The sequence below is a fragment of the Eupeodes corollae genome, chromosome 2, assembly GCF_945859685.1.
Source record: "Eupeodes corollae chromosome 2, idEupCoro1.1, whole genome shotgun sequence".
In the NCBI taxonomy this organism is placed as follows: domain Eukaryota; kingdom Metazoa; phylum Arthropoda; class Insecta; order Diptera; family Syrphidae; genus Eupeodes; species Eupeodes corollae.
The window spans coordinates 144,126,295-144,145,363 of record NC_079148.1 but is presented as its reverse complement, the minus strand read 5'-3'; the positions used below and the strand labels follow the sequence as shown (position 1 = coordinate 144,145,363).

The 19,069-nt window shown below is 31.4% G+C and overlaps 1 protein-coding gene across 1 annotated transcript in view; it reads right to left on the bottom strand.

Moving 5' to 3' along the window:
• The window catches only part of LOC129946309 (calcium uniporter protein, mitochondrial), a 315,499-nt gene that overhangs the window by 96,355 nt on the left and 200,075 nt on the right, over positions 1–19,069 (bottom strand). The window lies entirely within an intron of this gene.

Here is a 19,069-nt window from a genome sequence, read left to right as displayed (position 1 = left end):
CAATTTTGAACCGAATACCTGTAAGATAAACTCGAAATCTCCGTAGCGCGTATATAATAGCAAGGGTTTCCATCTCATAAGAATGGTATCTTGATTCTTGATCCGTGGATCTTTTCGAAAAGAAAAAAATAGGATGGAGCTTTTTGTCTTCTTGGCGCTGTAGCAATACAGCTCCAAAACCTAAGCTGCTGGCATCGCAGTGAAGCTCTGTCTCGGCGGTCGGACTATAAATGCTCAAAAGTGGAGCTTCTAAAAGGGTTTTTTTCAAAGTGTTAAAAGCATCCAATTGCTTATCTCCAAATTCAAACTTTGTGTCCTTTTTCAACAAATCGTTAAGTGGTATTGCTAAAAGAGAAAAATCTTTTATGAATTTTCGAAAGTAAGAGCATAAACCCAAAAACGAGTGCAACTTCTTTTCATTTGTAGGTATAGGAAAATCGGCTACAGCTTTTAAACCTTCATAATTTGGACCTATTCCATTCGCCGAAACCTCATATCCCAAATATCTAATTTTCTCATACATAAAAATGCACTTATCTAAACGAAGATGCAAACTATATTTGTAGACAACCTCTAAAACCTCTTTTAAGACTATAAAATGTTCTTCTTTAGTCTTCGTTGCAATCAACATATCATCGATATAAATCAACAGTTTACCAGAATCAATAAGATTTTTAAACATTTTATTAATGTAACGCTGAAAAGTTGTTGGGCCGTTCTTAAGCCCAAATGGCATTCGAAGGTATTCGAATTGTCCCATTGGGGTTACAAAGGAAGTTAGTTTAATAGAATCTTCGGCCATTTTCACGTGGTGGAAACCACTTTTAAGATCAAGCAAAGAAAAGTATTTTTTGTTTAGCAATCGGTCCAGGTGATCTTCTATTAACGGTAATGGAAAATTATCCTTGACCGTAATTTTGTTTAAATTGCGGTAATCGACACAAAGTCGAACTTCACCTGACTTTTTCTTTGTCAGTACTATCGGAGATGCGAACGGTGAATTACTTTCACGAATTATGTTATTTTTAAGCAAATCGTCTAGAACTTTCTGCAACTCAATTTTATGTGCATATGGAAGACGTCTAGGAGTACAATAAAAAAAACTGTTTGGATTAGTCAGAACTATTTCCATTTCATAACCATTATCTGAATATTTCGCATTGGTTGTAATACTCCCGAAAACTAAATGTTCTAATTTTATCTTTTCATCATAAGTCAAATTCTCGTTTATGTTCAAGTTAACAATTTCGTCGCGGGCATTGCATAAATCAATTTTTGAAATAATTTCGTCACAATCAGGATTTTCCATTTTTTCAACATAATTTTTATCATCAGGCTTAAAACTAATATTCAAATCCTTTACACATTCTAAATTTTTAACATTTTCAAATTGTTCTTGTTCTTTAACATCAGCTCTTTCGTTTTCAACTATTTTAGTATCTAAATCACCAATCGCTAACTTAACATTTGTTTTATGTAAGAAATCTCGACCTAATATGATTGGGTCGTTCATAGTTTTGTTACCCACAACATATAGACAAAAATTAACATAGTTATCATAAAATTTAACACTACATGATAAATTACCTAAAATTACCAATTTAGAACTGTTAATTCCAACGAAACTGCAAGGTGATGGTTCAAGTGACGTCATCAAAATGGGTGGTACGTACCGTTGTTGAATGAAACTTATAGGACTGCCAGTATCTATAACGGTCATGATGTTCATCCAAACTCCAAAACTTTCAGCTTCCCGATTCGCAGATTTAATTTCATACTTCAGCACTTCATGAAAATCGGTCATCAATGTTGAAACTGGAGATTTCATTGTGCATTTTCCTCTCTTGACGACGAGAACTGAAGACTTTTGTGGACAATTGGTGATAATATGTCCCTTTTGTCCGCATCGGAAACACGAACCTTTTTCTCGGCAAGCTTTGGGACAGTTACGTGATATGTGACCCTCTTCGTCACAGTTAAAGCACCTGACCTTAGCATCAACACGTGGCACACTTCTCGAAGGTTGTACAGATCTGTTGTAACCAGAACTCGTAGGTTGCAACTCGGATTTCATTTTTTCATACTTGCGCAGAATGTTCTTGAGATCAGCGATGGTATTTGCAGTAAGCATGATTTGCTTATTAAATATTGAATCAGGAATCCCCTTGATTATATAGGCAATCACATCCCGTTCATCAATCTCTGCGGAAGAAGCTATCTCCTGCATGGATAAGACGTATTGCTGGTAATTTTCATCTCTACGTTTTTTTCGATTTCGCAATGTGTTATGGACGTCTGTTGCGGTTGTATGGTAGTGAAACTCGGAAATCAGAGCGGCTCTCAGATCTTTCCATGATCGAAACGTTCTTGACCGCAAAAATAACTTGGCCGTACCTTTAAGAAGTCTTTTGAAATAAATGAACGCCTCTGAATCGCTCAGATGGTTAGTGACCATAGCATCCTCGACGTTTTCAATCCACTTACTAATAGAGTAATTATCGTCGCCACTAAATAATGGTAAGGACTCCTCGATATCACGTGACGAATGTGCACTAACGTGCTGGAACTCACGAATAGGGCTGTTAGTGCTGAGTTCAACCAAACGTTTTTCCAACGCAGCGATTTCTTCCTTTTTCTTGACTAATTCACGTAGTTTTTCAAGACGTTGTGACACAGCGCCATCCTCGTCCTCATGTGCGTCATCACAACTTGCCTCACTTTCCTGGTCAACAACAGGGAACAGATTTTCAATCTGCTCGGGTTCAAGCGAATCAATGGCTTCATTTAAACGGGCCTTAAGTGAAGTCTTGGTACCATGTGTGCTTAAATTCATCTGGACAAGCTTCTCTTTAAGGATTTGCACAGGAGCGTTTTCCAAAAAACTCAAAACACGAGCCATTGCGTTTGCATCCATGTTTGGAAAAATTTTAGGATCAAATTTTAGGACAAACAATTTTTTTTTTAGTAAATTTTCTTTAATTTATCGTAAGAAATGCAACCACTATTCAATTAAATGAGGAACTTTATCCCACTTCTGATTTATTATAGGGCTTTTCTTGATCAAAATAAGAAACAAAACGTATTAACTTGAACAAAACTTCTTTATTACTAATGAAAAATATTATTTTGATTACATGGAAACAGTGAAAAATAAATAAGCTTTAAATTGATTATTCTGAGCAAAGTAATTATTAAGTACAGTGATATTTCATATCGTCATAGATGAAGCCTCTTACAATTGTAATTAGTAACAACTTATTTTCTCAAGCCCATGGTTATTTATTTCTGTCTCAAGCTTTTATTAAGTGATGTTTTCCATTTTGATTGTCATTTAGTGACGACTCAGCCTTAAATATAATGATTTTTGTGTCTTAACATTTCATTTAATCATGACTGCTTTTAAAGGCTCGCTGCTTTTTCTCAAATAGAGGAACTTTTTGCCGTATTAGCAGTCATTTATTGACACTTGACACCTTACACAAACTGTCTTATATTGCAAACTTATAACATCTGCTATGTAAAAACATCATAAAGCTGATATTGTTACTTACTATTTTTGTAATTTAGTAACATTTTTATGTATAAGACTGTCATTAAGGTTCATCTGCTATCTCAGACGGTAATCTGGTAAAATTTTCTATAACAATACAGTGACATTTGCTATCTCAAACTTCAAGCCTTATATTTGACAACTGTTCCTTAGATTTTGTTGTCTTAGGTTTTTACTTATCAATGTTTACCATTTTAAACTTTCATTTCTTGATGTGGGCTTTATAAAATTGTCATTAAGTAGTGCTGCATAAAATTAAATAAGTGATTATTGTTAACAAAATTTTGTGTTGTACTTGCTTCTTTTGTAAAGTTTTCAAAAAGTATGAACTACATCAACTAGTCGCGGAATCTTTGCTACTTTAGATATTTATATCGCGTTAAGTAGAATATTGTTCAAAAATTAAGTCTAACAATTGTTTTAATCCTTAACATAGAAATCTAACCAACAAAAGATGCAAATGAATTGAATTGTAAATAAATTACACACCGCCACCAACGTTTCTAAAAATTAAGTTTTCATTTTTGAAGTTCTTCTTTCTTAAATATTTAAGTTCTCTCTGTTTTTTCTTTTCTTAAATTAAACTACCTTATTTTAACGCTCCAATTGTTGCATTTAACTCGTACCAGCAGCACAAAAACTTCAACTTTTATTCCTACAAAAAGTTTAGCATAAAATGTACAATGTTTGTATTTAGGTTGTATAGCTATGCAAATTTATTGATGTATAATAAGCAAGTTATAAAGTTCCTAAATAATCTAACTACTTTGGCTACGAGTACCCTGTTACTGTTACTGTATTATGGAAAGTCCTTGAAACAAATTCTTCATTATTCGGGTTTTTAAATATTCATTGTCTTAAAGGGCTTTTTGTAAATGATATGCCAAAGTATGATGAAAATTTGATGAAAATCAACACTGTCGTATAGAGTACCCTACAATTTAAAGCTTAAAGAGAAAATATGCTTAACATTTATTATTCAAAAATTATTCAGCAATCGTTCTCGAATTGTTCTTTTCCCAAATGAATATTTTCCGAGGATGAAAATTACTTCTTTCTTTCTCTCTTTTTTTTTGATGAACGTTCAAATGAACATAGTCCTCTATTCATCATAAGACCCGAGACACCATAAATACAAAAAAAAAAGAACCGGAAGAAAAGATTTATTATGCCTATATCCTGGTGATGACCAGAAGATGATTCGCTCTTTAAGTCCTAAAGGACTTTTGTCTTTTTTAAGGTTGATGCTTGTAAATGATGGAAAGATTCCCAGGCTTACAAATTGTATGAAGATGAAGATAATGGATTTGCTCACGTAATTGAACAAACCTTATATTCTATTTAAGTGTTCGACACTTAAACATATATGTATTTAGTTTGGCTCAAATAAATTTTAGAATTATTTCAACAAAAGCCTTTAGAGATATGTGCAAGGAACTAGCTTTACAGTTTGTATAATTCAATTATTTCTAATCGCTCAAAGTGTTATGGAACATGGAAGAGAGAAATGCAGTCACGTATCCGGATTTTCTATATAAAATGTATCTAAAGTCGTATATTCCCAAAAGTGCATGATGGAACATTTTAGAATAGTATCTATCTATACCTAAGTAAGGTCTTAAAGGAGTAAACTTGTTGTGTATACTCAGAAATTCATCAGCAACAAACAGACATTCCCATGCAAAATGCTTAACATTTTAAGTTGGAAACACGTATTTTGTTATTTAGAAGAGTTAACTTTTCAACATTCCTTCGGAATAGAAGAGGTTTCGAACTTTACATACGTACTGGTACACTTAAGGAATTCACATCACTTCTACTGTTGCTGTCAATGGATGGTATTTTTGAACTAATGAACTTTTATCATTTTTCAGTTGAGCTTGAATAAACTCATAGTAAAAACTCAATTTAAAAACATAGTGTACAATGTATGTACATTTACTGGGGAAAAATTCTAAGTGAAGTTTTTGAATACAGTTGTCTCTATTTGAACCTAGATTTATGACTGGAGGAAAAAGTTCATTGTAAATGACAGTACAGGTATTTATTTATTCACCCGACAGAAAGACGAAGATTCACTTGGATTTGATACATATTTTTAAAGACCAGATTTGTTTAAATAGCCGTAGTCTCTATACAAATTTGTTGGCCAGTACCGAAAATTAAAATTTTCTCACAAACGGTCTAATATATTTTTTTTGTATATAAACTTATTTACTTACTCTTATCTTGGAGAGTAAGCTGGCCAACGCAATACAAAAAAATTAAATTTATGCGACCCAGTCGTTCATTTTCTTTTTTTCTCATTTTCTAATTTTTAAAAGCAAATGATTTTTTGAAGTTACCAGATCAATACAAAATAACAATATTTAGCAAAAAAAATTATTGTCATAACTCCCGAAGAAAGAAAATTGCGTTGGTAGTTTTTTTTTACTATAAAAGTTTAAAAAAGGTGAAAATTTTGGTTAACCCTAAATATCTCACTAATCAATGCTGCTAGAGACTAATGAACGTTTTTGTTTATAAATAAACAAAAAAAAAATAGATGTCACCTCGAAAATCTTACAAGCAAAACATGAATTTATTAAAATTTATTTACGTATATAATAAAAAAAAACTTGTATTTTTTTTATATAATTTGCAGGCACTCAAGGGGTTATTAGAACCCTTTATATGTTTATATTTAAACACAGTGCGAGCATTAGAAAAATAGGGAAGGCGGTGTTCTAGCGATGTAAATGTTTGGATTATAGTTCTATCGCCTATCATTTTTAAAGCCTTTTTTTGTATTCTATCCAAGAGATTTAAACTTGTTTTAGGGGCACCTGCCCAGATATGCAAATTATATTTAAGCTTTGTAAATTACAGCCACATCAGAAAGGATGAAAAATTTCTTGCACCGTCAGAGATATCCTAAGCACCTGGCAGCATTTTTGGCAATATCAAATATATGATCGTTCCATAAAAGGTGATCTGTGATACACATACCAAGTACTGACAGTTGATTAGTTTCTTGGATGCAAGTGGCACTCATAGATAGTGGCATTAATTTAATGAGCTTATCATACGCTGCCGTTGAAGTTCCATCCAAAGGACAAGGATGTGAATCTATAAACGAGTATGAGAAGCTGAGGGTACTGTAATGGATTAGAAGTAGCAGACGTAAGATCATTTATGAATATAAGAAAGAGTGTCGGAGACAAAACGGAGCCCTGAGGACCCGCAATTTATTTTATGAATTTCAGACTTGTAACCATCCAATACAACTTGTATTGAACGGTTAGAAAGATAATTTCTAATCCAACAAAGAAGAGATTCATCAATACCAAAAGCACGCATTTTCGATAAAAGAGCTTGGTGCCAAACTCTATCAAATGCTTTTGAAATATCAAGTGCAATAATATTACTTTCTCCAAAACGATGTAAAGATTTGTTCCACTGTTCGGTGAGATGAATTATGAGATCACCAGTGGACCTATTGCTACGAAAACCATACTGTTGGTCATTTAAGAATAATTCAACTGACATCTTTTTTAACAAAACACGAAAACCTCTTATTGAAATTCAATAGAAACATTAAAAAAGCTGCATAAAAGCTATATAAAGATATTATTTCAATTCAAACCAATGGCATACCTTTACTATTAAAATAAAATACATATCAATAGACTTTTTTTGAAACCTTATATTGGAAAACCCTATATTTTTAAAATACCTATTTATATAATTTGAAGTGTATTTTTTTTTTGCAAATGAAGTTTTGTTTGCATATTTTTGAAATGGATATCTTGTTCCAAAAGCCAAAACCTGCCTTTAAAAACTCTTAATTGAAGTATGAAGAAGGGTGCCATTTTTTGTTTGTTCTGTTTGATTCCATAGATGAAGATGTCTTGAGAAAAGTCACATCGTTAAAAAGCTGTTATTTTTTTTGTTTTTTATATTGATAAACAACATATTCAGAGACTGAAATACGAAAAAAGATCTGAACAAAAAACTTTGAGTCTTATATCGCAAAATGGTGCTTACGTCACCTTTTTTTATCCAAACGCTTCAATAAGAATATTATATTCCAAAAAATAAAAAAAAATTATCAAATTCTGAAAACAAATTCAACTTTTAAAGAAAACAGTTTTTTTTAAGCTGTACAGATACGGTAACTCGATAAAAATATGCAGCTGTTAATAGTTTATTATAAAAATGTTTTAAATTTTCAAAAAGAGTTTTAATTCAGAATTTCATAAATATTGCTCACGTTCTTCTACAGAAAGCAAAAATACGCTTTATTTACTAAAGACACACAAGAACATAATGCATACATTACAAAAGAAGAATTTTAGTTTAAGGGTTCATTCTTTTTTTGGGTCGCTTTTTATATTAAATTCCTTAGGAATACTTATTTAAAGATACAAAGGTTAATGTGTTCATCTTTAAAATTGAATATGGACTGCATAACACCGCAACAGCCTTTTGCTTATTGCGTAGGTATTTAAATTAAAATCATGTTCTTTTTCTCATTCAGAGTTCAAAACACACAAAAAAAAAAGAATTTCAAAACAATGATCCTTTTTCAAAAGCATATGTGGAAGATATCATTAAATATGACCTTTTTTCAAAAGTAATTTGAATTTAATAGAAATGGGAATTTAATATTTTGGTAAACATATATCATTCAAGTATAATGTTCAAAAGTTCTAGTCTTTTAGCCCATTTAAGAACAAAAACTTAAATTCAAACAAAATACCTAAAACCTGTAACATATTTTTTTATTTAGCAATTTCCGTCTTGAACACACACAAACGAAAAATAAAACCAAGAAAACTGCCACATTCTGAGTGTGTAGGTAGGTACTTTCATAATTTATATTCCATCATCATATATTTCCAAGGAACAAAAATAAACCCATATCCACTTCATTCAACCTCGGCTAAAAATGATATAAACCGAACAGATACGTTTAAGGATATTTAAAAAAAAACTCCCTCCATAACGCCTAAAAGGATAAGAATAAGAGTGAAAAAAAAGCACCCCCTCATAAATGAAGAATTTGAATGCATAATTTATTAAAGAAAAACACTTATGTAGAGCCTCAAACCATCCGGATAAGGATCCGCAGTCATTTTGAAACGCAGACAAAATGAAAGATGGCGTTACACGGTGATGGGAGACCGAGCAACGACGCACGGTAACGGTATATCGCACAAAACGACACCCAACATCAACATCAATGGCACACATGGTTGCTATATTTTTCATTTTCTCCGAACTTATTGTTGCATAAGGACATTAAAGTGTTACCCAAAATGAAAATGAAGGAGATCCTTTATATTCGAAAAGTGATGGGGGAAAAAAAGTGCCACCCCCACCGCACAAAAGAATGGGGTAGAAAAAATACATAACATAAATAAGAAAATGACTCAAAAGTTTAAAGTATATTTTTTGTTGTTGTTATTTTTGTGAGTTTTCTTAGATTTATTTTATTTTTTTGGAAAAGGCGGAAAAGTTTTGGTATTATGAGTCACGTATCGCGCATTGATGCTATGCTTTGCTCTGTTGAAGTTGTTTCAAGTTGAGCACTATAACAGTTACGTGCTAGGCAATTCGTTAGCGAGATAGAAGACGAGTTTTCAAAATATTTTTTGAAGATACACAAAATACAACAAACAGAGAAAAATATAAGTTTTCAATTTTTAATGAACATTTATTGGTATTAGAAACTTGAAAATATTATTTCTGTTTTCAAAAAAGGGTCGTCAATTGCACCCACAGATTTTCTCTATTTTTGAAATGAATGGAAAAATCAATTTATCTTCATTTGAATTCAGAAATGAAAATGAAAACTTTTTTTTTTATTATTTTTCCAAAAAACATGAAGTATAACAAAATTGAGCAACAAAATAGAAAAGAATTATAATTTATTGCTGTCTGTACTAAAAATTACAAAATAAACTTCAAGTGCACTTCGTATAGACTTTGTCTTATCCTTGAACACATTTCAGAAGGATACAAAAAAATGTATTTCCTTTTTAAAATAAGAAGAAAAGAAAATAATGAACAGGACTTTATTTACCTTAACCTAATAAAAAAGCAAAACCATCTTGAAAAAGTGACCCAAAATCCACGAAATTCAAACAGAGGCTTTTGAATTTCTTAAGAATGAACTGGATCCTTTTTGGGGTAGGCAGGTAAGTGGGTGCTCTTGATGATAACAAGGATCAAGGTTTATGCCAAGTGGCTTGAAATTATGAAAGCCTGGTCATGATTAATATTTTTATTATGACAGATTTGCCTACTTTGTTTTGAATCATAAATTTAACATAACTTGAAGAAATTCTAAGAATTCGAATATCCTGACAATGAGTTTTCGAAAAAAACATATTTTCGTATTTTTTTCCAAGTGTTTCACATCTTCTATCATCATCATTATTTTGACTGCATGGACAACACAAACAAAGTAAATCCAATTTCCGTTCAAGATGGCGAAGCAGCAGGTTCCTCATTTTCTTTATCCTTTCTTATACTCGTAGTAGTATTGGATTGGATTTTGCATAAGGCTGCAGAGAAACGTGGATAACATTAACGCGATGAGGCGTGTAATTAAACTTTAGAGTCTTCATTTTTTTGTGTTGTCTTTCACTTGAATATTTTGAAAAGGAAATAAAGTTTCGGTATAGTTTATCTGTTGGTGGCTTTTGTGAAATGAAAAATTTCCTGGGATTTTCCTCTGAATTGCGTTCTGCTTTGAAAAGTCTCAAAGATGTATTTGTTTCTTGTTTTGTTCAATGAAGAAACTTGATTTATTATAAATTTTAGAAATTTTTTAAGACTTTTAAATTTAATTTTTAAATAAAATTATGTTTTTTGATTTCGCTTTTTTCAATGTATTAAATAAAACAAAAATAAAGCTATTTTTTAAAAAAAAAACATGCGAATTTTTATTTTAATATATTAAAAGATATTCCATATAAGTTTTTGATCGAAATAGATGAAGACCAAAATCGAGGTTCGTGTTTAAACTTTCGTAAAAATCGTTATTAACTTTTATGAAATGACAAATATGTTACTTATCATGGTTTTATGAGATGTACTGTTATTTCAAAATCATGTAACCTTGAGTCCAATAAAAATATTAAATTTAACCCGATCATGCCAAAGACACTCCTGAAAAAAAGTTCAAAATTTTCAGTTGTTTTCGGAAATACTGTAGCTTAGTTAAAAATGGTCATGCAGGTTATGAACAAATTGTGAAGATTTTTGTTCACAGTTTTAAAATCTTTTAACGAACAAAAATCAGATCTTCAATCAGGTTTTTTTTTAAATATTCGACACTACCATTTTTTGCTGAGATATTGGAACTCAAAGAAAAAGCATAGTTTTGCCTTGGATCGAAGATATCACAATGGGATGCGACCCACACTAGATAGGTTCCCATCTGTGCCCGTCTGTTGAATATTCTTAAGGCTCAAAAAAATATTACATTAGATACAAACATTTGAAGTCAATATCTTTCTTTGTTCTCACAATACTTGAGTTGAAAACCCGTTCCTATCAGTTGTTTATTTTTTCTGTAAGTTTGTCTCTTTTGTAAACAAAAGTTGGCAACACCATTTTGGATAGAATGTTAGTACAAGCTTGCAACAATATCTTCAATATGATTTCAATATCTGTTTTTGTTGTTAAGATTTTTAGCCGAAAACCAATATTTACAAATTTTAAAAGGAAATATTTTTACAAAGCTTTTATGTGAACAAAAAAAGGTAGCCCTAAAACTTGGATTTTTAAGTCAAAGCTAGGTTTTGTGTGCTTTAAAACCAGCTTAAGCTAGACTATAAAAGATGTCTTCTAGTAATAGCTAAAGCTAGATTCATGTGGCTTTATATTATTTTTCCAGCTTAAGTTTTAAATTGTGCGATTAATATAATAACTTAAGGCATAATATTATAGTTTAAGCTACAAAAATATCCAGATTTCTGAACGTCTACGAGTAGAATGGAAAGTTTTGACTAGTTTTTATTTTTACATTTTTGTTTATTTGCATTACGAATATGACCGAATTTATAGGAGTGATACAGTAACAGTTTTATAGAAAACGGTCAAAAGTTATTGATAGTGACTTTTATAGTTAAATATACGTTTTCTGGAGCTTTTGGAGCTATCAATTGAATCCATATTGCTATATCTAAACTTTTAAGATGTCTTAATGAATACATCTATTAAAAGTGTTTCTTAATCCTAAATTTACAAGCAACCTGCCAACCTGTAATGCAACTGAAAAAATTTAAAAATATGGAAGATAGGCTTATTTCGGGTCTTGAAAAGACTAACAAGATAATCATTAATCAGCAAGAATATGCAGGAAAATTACAGCTGGGCTTCAAATGCCTTACTTTAATCTTCAAACAAATGCAAAAATAAACTGATGAAATAATTTGAAAAGAGCTCTTTATAGAGACATTGTTTGACCATTTATGCGCTTCAAAATTTGACAATATATTTAAACGACGACGATAATATTAAAGTGCTCTGCATCCGTACCAAATTTGAAGCTTAACGATCCATCCGATAGGCTATAGCTTGATTAGGAATGGACTTATGCACATAGCTGAAGGACGTTATAACAAGAACATTTTTGGACTTATCCATTGATTGTTTGTTAAGTTAGATGTTCTTTTTTACACGCAAGCAAAATTTTACCATACACTGGATATTTTACGGTTTCTTAGAACCTCAAAAGTTAAATTTCAAATTTTCATTAAAGTTTAAAAAAAAGTGAAGAATCTTTTTGAATAAGTTCCTAATTTGAAGAAAATAAATAAAAATAAATATTTAAAATTTATATTTCTTGTAACTCGAATTGTCTTGCAATTCAGAAATTGACATTCGAGACGTGATCTCTCTTTATTAAATTAGAACTCTAACTTTCTCAATCTTGTTTTTCCGGAAGTAGTAGTAAATTGCAACGCTATCAATACTTTGTACAAGGTTTCATAAGTTTCTGCTCTGAAGAAAAATTTTGCCAAAAACCACTTTTTTGTTCACGACTTTAATTTTTTTAAGAAAAACATAACGTTTTACATAACGTTAAATTTTAAATTGAATTTTATTTCTAAGAATCTTAAAACTACAGATTCACCATGATTGTTTTAAAACCTTGATACGTTTATTTTTTTTAAAAATAATGCCAAAAATTGTGTTGTATCTAGTTTTTTTTTTTGAGAGCTTGATAACTTTAAATAACACAGGTAATCAACTCAGCTGTCGAAATATAGACAATAACATTCGAAACTTCTTATAAATACAGAAAAACTTAAAGTAAGACTAAAACTAAAAGCACACACATTGCTCTTAATCTTCTAAAGTGCTTACACATATTTCAAAACATCATACAGTTGAGACACATTAATTTATCCTTTTGAAGATTTATGACTTTCCAACTGTCTGGTCTATTTTTTGTTTGCAAAACTTTGATGGTTAAAATGTGTGGGGGGGGTTGCTAGTATGATTTTTATATATATAGAGAAGTAATACTAGAATTTTCTTTCAAATACTTTTATTGGCCTTCTTATGACAGAAAAGTGTTGATTCAGCAAATTGAAATCCAGAAAAACAAAGTAAAATTGATTTCTTTCAAAAGAAAATAGAAGTTTTACCACACAAAGAGCAATTCTAATACAAAAGTCTCCAAACTTCTACGCCTTTGAATTTAACCCATTTTAATTAACTGACTTAAGCCTATACTCAAAAAGACTGACAATGAGTTCCAAAATTGGTAAAATCATTCATAAATTCAATATAAATGGAAATAAATAATAATAATTTATCTTTATCAAATTAAAGCCTTAACTTCCTCAATCTTGTTTTTCCGGTAGTAGTAGTAAATTGCAATTTTTGTGTTCTTTTTTTTTTTTTTAAACAAATTTTCGAAAAAAAAATTAATGATATTCATGTCAATTTTCGACATCAGACCACACATTAAACTTCCTGGTTCAAATTTCAATATTAAATATTTATCTATGAGTACCTAAACTGAGAATGACGTGCAATTAATTTCATTTAAATTCTTAATAAACATCAAAAGTAGGTAGACTACTCAGGCAGCAGATAGATATTCAAAAAAATAACCTTGAAACTAAAGTTTTGACGCTAAATAATAGACAGCTCCCTCTTATTATAAAACCTAAAAGCATCACTATTAAAATTTATAAATATACGAGTATAGAACCCAAAACCAATTAATGATGCTAAAAATTGAGTGATTTATTATTTAACAACCACATTTTGTTGGATGGACACGAGGACGTGAACGTTGACGGTTGGATTTTGGTATCGGTTTAGATTTCAATTTCGGCCGTCACACCAGCAGGCTATAATTTCACAGCATCTAAATATCTAATCTGTACTTGACAGAAGCATCACTCTCAAGCTCAAGCTCATCATCATCAAAATAGTTATTATTATCATCATCATCATCGAAAATTCACAAGTAAATTAACCTTTGACCTATTTCATGGTTGATGATGATGATGATGGTAACGCAATCAATCGAACGAATGAAGTACGAAGAATATAACGAGGATAGGAATAAGACGAATCCATTGGCATTTATAATGATTGAAATATGAATTTATGAAATTCTACATCCATATTCGAAACATCAAGATAGAAACATCATCACAACTGAATTTATTTCTCAATCAATTAAAATGTACTTCATATTCAGTTCTGATGTATCCTCCACCTTATGTTGTACGAGTTGAAGGAAATTAGTTTTTAACGAAGTATCGAGACTCGACGAAATGGAAAGTGCGCTCTACTTGAAATTTCAAAATCAATGTCACATGAATATTGATGTGGACACAACATCAAGATCAGCTAAAGCCATCCCAGAGAAAGAGAAACATATTCAAAAATTCATACAACAATGACAACGTATGCAATGAGTTATGATATGAGGAGATGTTGAAATTCGCATCATGACATGACACACAAAAATTAAGAATGACAAAGGTCATGATTCATGAATATCGCACTTGTCGGAGAGATACCAAAAAAAGAGGTTTACTAAACATAAACAATGATATAATGGGTAATGTCATTTTGACAGCAAGACATAAAAAGCCCATAAACAAAATCCAAACAAAGTTGGCCAAGCAACGCCGCCACACAAGTCCATACACAATACCACAAGTACAAGTATCCGATAGGTAAGTTTTACCTACAAGTAAATATCTGTCAGCAAAGCCTTAACAAAAAGTTCACTCAAAAGTGACACAATTATCTCAGCCTAGAGCCACACACTATAGGCTATAGGCATTAGCAGCGCCACAACCTGGTAGCGGTGGTGATGTGTTACAATACCATATACACGAGTATGTAAAGAAAGAATCTCCAGCTCCATTCATAGTTATTCAATATACACTACACATAAGTGAGATTACCATGTGTGTAGGGTATAGTGTTTGCATCAGCAAGTGCAGGGAGGCAGATTGTTGTCTTGTTTTTTTCGATTTAAACTCTGATTAGGGGCAAGTTGTGGTTTCAAAAAAAAAATGTCTAAATTTAGATGGTGTTGTATGTCTGATGACAGATATTTTGACTCATTTTTTAAGCTCCCGATTTTTTTGAACTACTTCAAAGGCGTTAAGAAGAACAAGTTTTTAACGTTGAAGAGTGTGACTGATAAATAAAAGAAATTTGGTGAATAAAGTTCGGGAAGAACCAGAGCATAATGATTTACAACTGTCAACTATTCATGTCTGCGTGTAATGGCAGGAATAGAGGGGACCTACAATTTTTGGGCCGAGGATTTCTAGAGCTTTCGCAAGAAGCCTTTCCAGTGAAATAATTTTTAATTGGCGACTTTTGGCATGAGAATCATACGCACTGTTCGTTTTTGCCACCAAGGCTGTCTTCCCGATAAGAAGGTTTTTCGAACCAATAACTGATGTCAACTGTCAAAAATGTGCTATACATTTTATGCGGAGAAATGGAGCGTTTATTATTGAACAAAGAAGATCCAACTCTTTTAAAGCATTAGGTTGTTCATAGTTCGAATATCGCCTCATAGTTTTTCTGTCACATAAGGTTTTTAAAAATATCCCCATTTACCCCTTTTGAACCTGGTTGGATTACTCGTGTATTTGTTAATTTTTTCTGGGTCGAACCAGTTAAAAATTCTAATGACTGCCAAATATGATGATGATTTCCCAAAGTAAAAGCCTCTGTTTTACTTACTTGGTTTCTGAAAATTCTCATTAGTTATGAGTCCTCATTAGACTATATCAATTTTTGAGAAATCTTGAATTTAATGATTTCATGGCTTTGAAAACTACGGAGTTAAATATGAAGTTTTACAATCTGTTTTTTTTTTTTCGCCCAAAACCATAACGCCCACATTCTAAAATGTTGTAAGGATAAAAAATCGCAAAAATATTAATAAATTGTTGGTTGTCATTTTGTCCAAGACTTTTTAATTATGAATTTGGGCTTTGTGACATTTATTTTGAGCATTATGATGATAATGATATCTATTGTTTCGTATGTCTAATCGACCTACGACATATGACGCAAATTATAAAATGACAAAAATCCTAAAAATAAAAACGTCGTAAAAAAGTATCACTAAGAAAACGTCAAAAAGCCCAAATAAACTTTTAATGTCGTATAGCCTAAATTTAGAAAAGGCGTAATTATCAAATATTTTTATTTTGGAAACATTTTGGGCTTTGAGATGCATAAAAACAGTGAGTATGTAGGGGGAGCATGCAGTCCATCTAAGCCCCCCTGTTTAGGCTCACCATAGTTGGAGCAGATGTGAAGTTGGGTGTGGCAAAGTTTCTTTGCAAATTAAAGAATTTTTTATTTACAAAGAAACTGTGGAGGTTGCACTGTTTTTGGGCGATTTGACATTTTTTCGTTTAATGTTTCCGTTCAGGCGAAAAAATTCAAAACTCAAAGTGCCCAAAATAGACAAAAAAAATTGTCACAATGTGCAAATGTTTAAACACATGACATCTTTTGGGCGATATGTCAATAAGTAATTTGGGCGTTAATGTTGTCCAAACCGTACAAGAACAATATATTAATAAAATAGTTTTGGGCGCAATGACATTTTTAATGTGGGCAGTGTGGTTTTGAGGGAAAAGATCTAACGCCTTAAAAAATAACAGTTTTCAAAATTAGGCATTTGTACAGAAGTGCATTTAGCGATATAAAGTTGCTTAAAATGTCGATGATTTAGCAGAACGTGGTTCGATAGGAAAAGTGAACAAAAAAGATGAAAAAAGAATAGTGAATCTGCTTTCGCGGAATCCTGCTTCAACACTACGGCAAGCCCAGCAAAATTAATGGCAAAAGGTTTAGATATTTCTTACGAAACTATCCGAACCCTTATTCATACTCATAATCTGAAATGGCCCAACACAATGAAGAAGCCTCTGTTGACTGAAAAACATGTGACAAAGCGACTCGTTTAGGTGCATCAGAATATTTATAGAGATTTTGAAAATTGGCCGTCGCAGTCTTTCGATGCAAATATATTAAACAGAAACTTTGTAGAAGACGCACATCCACATTGAAGCAGTTTTCTTATGAAATTCGTCAGATCTGGAGATCCTTGCCACTAGAAAACGCAGTCAAATTAGTAGAAAGCATGCCCCAGAGATGCCAGCCAATTATCGACGCCGGTGTTGACTGGACACATCATTGATGTATAAATAAAAATGCAAGTTTCATACAATATTTTTTTTTTAAATTAACACGACCACGCTCTTACTTGACGCATGTATGTCAAAAAAAGATGTGATAGCATTCAAAAACAAAAAGTACTTTATAGCCGTTTTCCTTTTTTTCTGTTAAAGAGCGTGTTAGCACAAATAGTTTAACGTTTTTTTTAATATTTATGTAAAACCATTGTTAAAATTTAACAAGTTATGAATATTTTAACTACAATTTTATGAAATACGATAAATATTTAAACTGAATGTTAATGAAGGGACTACAAATTTGAAAAAATATCATGAAATTTATTCCAAAAAACTACTTATGTACGTGTTCTTTTCGAATTTTAAAATGTAATATCTCAAAAACTTGACGTCAAAAAGTGATATTGAAGCCGGATTAAGATTAAGACGATGACAACCCATCAGAAAATTGTAATTTAACTGTCAAAAACAAAACCTTGTGAGACATTGTCATCCCTAAAATTTCCGGTTGAGCAAAATTCAGTCAAATTTTAAAGGGGATTGCTCATTTTATAAGGGACATCCGGCCCGGAGTGTACACCAATGAAATTGGTATCAAATTAAAGGTTGTTCTAACCCGGATATATCTGCAAAAATGTTTTGTCGATAACTCATGGGAGATCCAAGATATTTGAGATTGAAGTTCGAAATGTCCAACCATTAAAAATTAGCACTTTTTCGACATAAATGCTAATATCTTTGGATATAGAAAAGCTAGGAAAATCAAAAAGGTATTAAAATAAAGGTGTCAAAAATATCTTTCAAATGAAACTAAAATTACATTTCTATGATTTATATATTTTGAGTTATTTCTAATGAAACCTTTGAATAACAGCATAACACACTCCGGGCCGAAAATGAGCATACCCCTTTATTTTGGAAATAAACAGTCTAATGTGAAAATACAATGAGTCGAATAGAGCACAAAATTTACTGAAGACTTTTATTTGTTCTCTATTTTTGGGTTCTCATACAAAATGGGGTCTGAATTTCTAATTACGTTAGAAACGTTTACATTATAGTTTTGTAAAATAACTACTTTTCGGCTTTGCTCCTAAAAATCTAAAGCAACATTTATTGGATGTTTTTCTTTTTGCTGCATGAGAAATTTAGTTTGTTGATGTCTATGGTTTGACAGTTGATGATTTTAAATTATGCTGACCCTTCTGTTCAGTAAGGTTTGGCATTTCATCTTTTAAATTTTGGCAATTTAATTTCAGTACATTCATTCTGTTAGCGAAGTTCATATAACTCTTCTTTCATTTTAAGGTTTTTAAGGATAAAACTTCTCTCTGGTTAAATGGTTTCGATCACGAATCATTCGTTCAAATTGAACTGTTAGTACCTTGGTGGTATCATCTGTCTCCATTTCTTTCTGAATGTCTTGCTGGCAAGCGATACTGAGCCATGTTTTGTTGATTTGTTGTTTTCAAAAACCAGCTAAAAATTGATGGCATTTAATTCCAACAAGACGGTACAACTTGTCTAAAAGAATTCTCAATCAACTTATTACAAAATTAAATTAATTACAACTTTATGGAAAAAAGTGGTCCTGTTGAATGGCTCCTTCGTTCCCGCTACTTAAAACTTTTCGACTACTATTTTTGGGGCTATGCAAAGTTATTGGCGCCAAATTATAAACAACCTTTTGTTTAGGGTTAGTAATTAGCTAAATATTTAGCAATTTACTAAGGGAATAAAACCTTTTTAAATCTTTCTTTTCGTTTTGCTAGCTAGTAAATTACTAATTGCCTTTTATTAAATAAACGAACATCCAAAC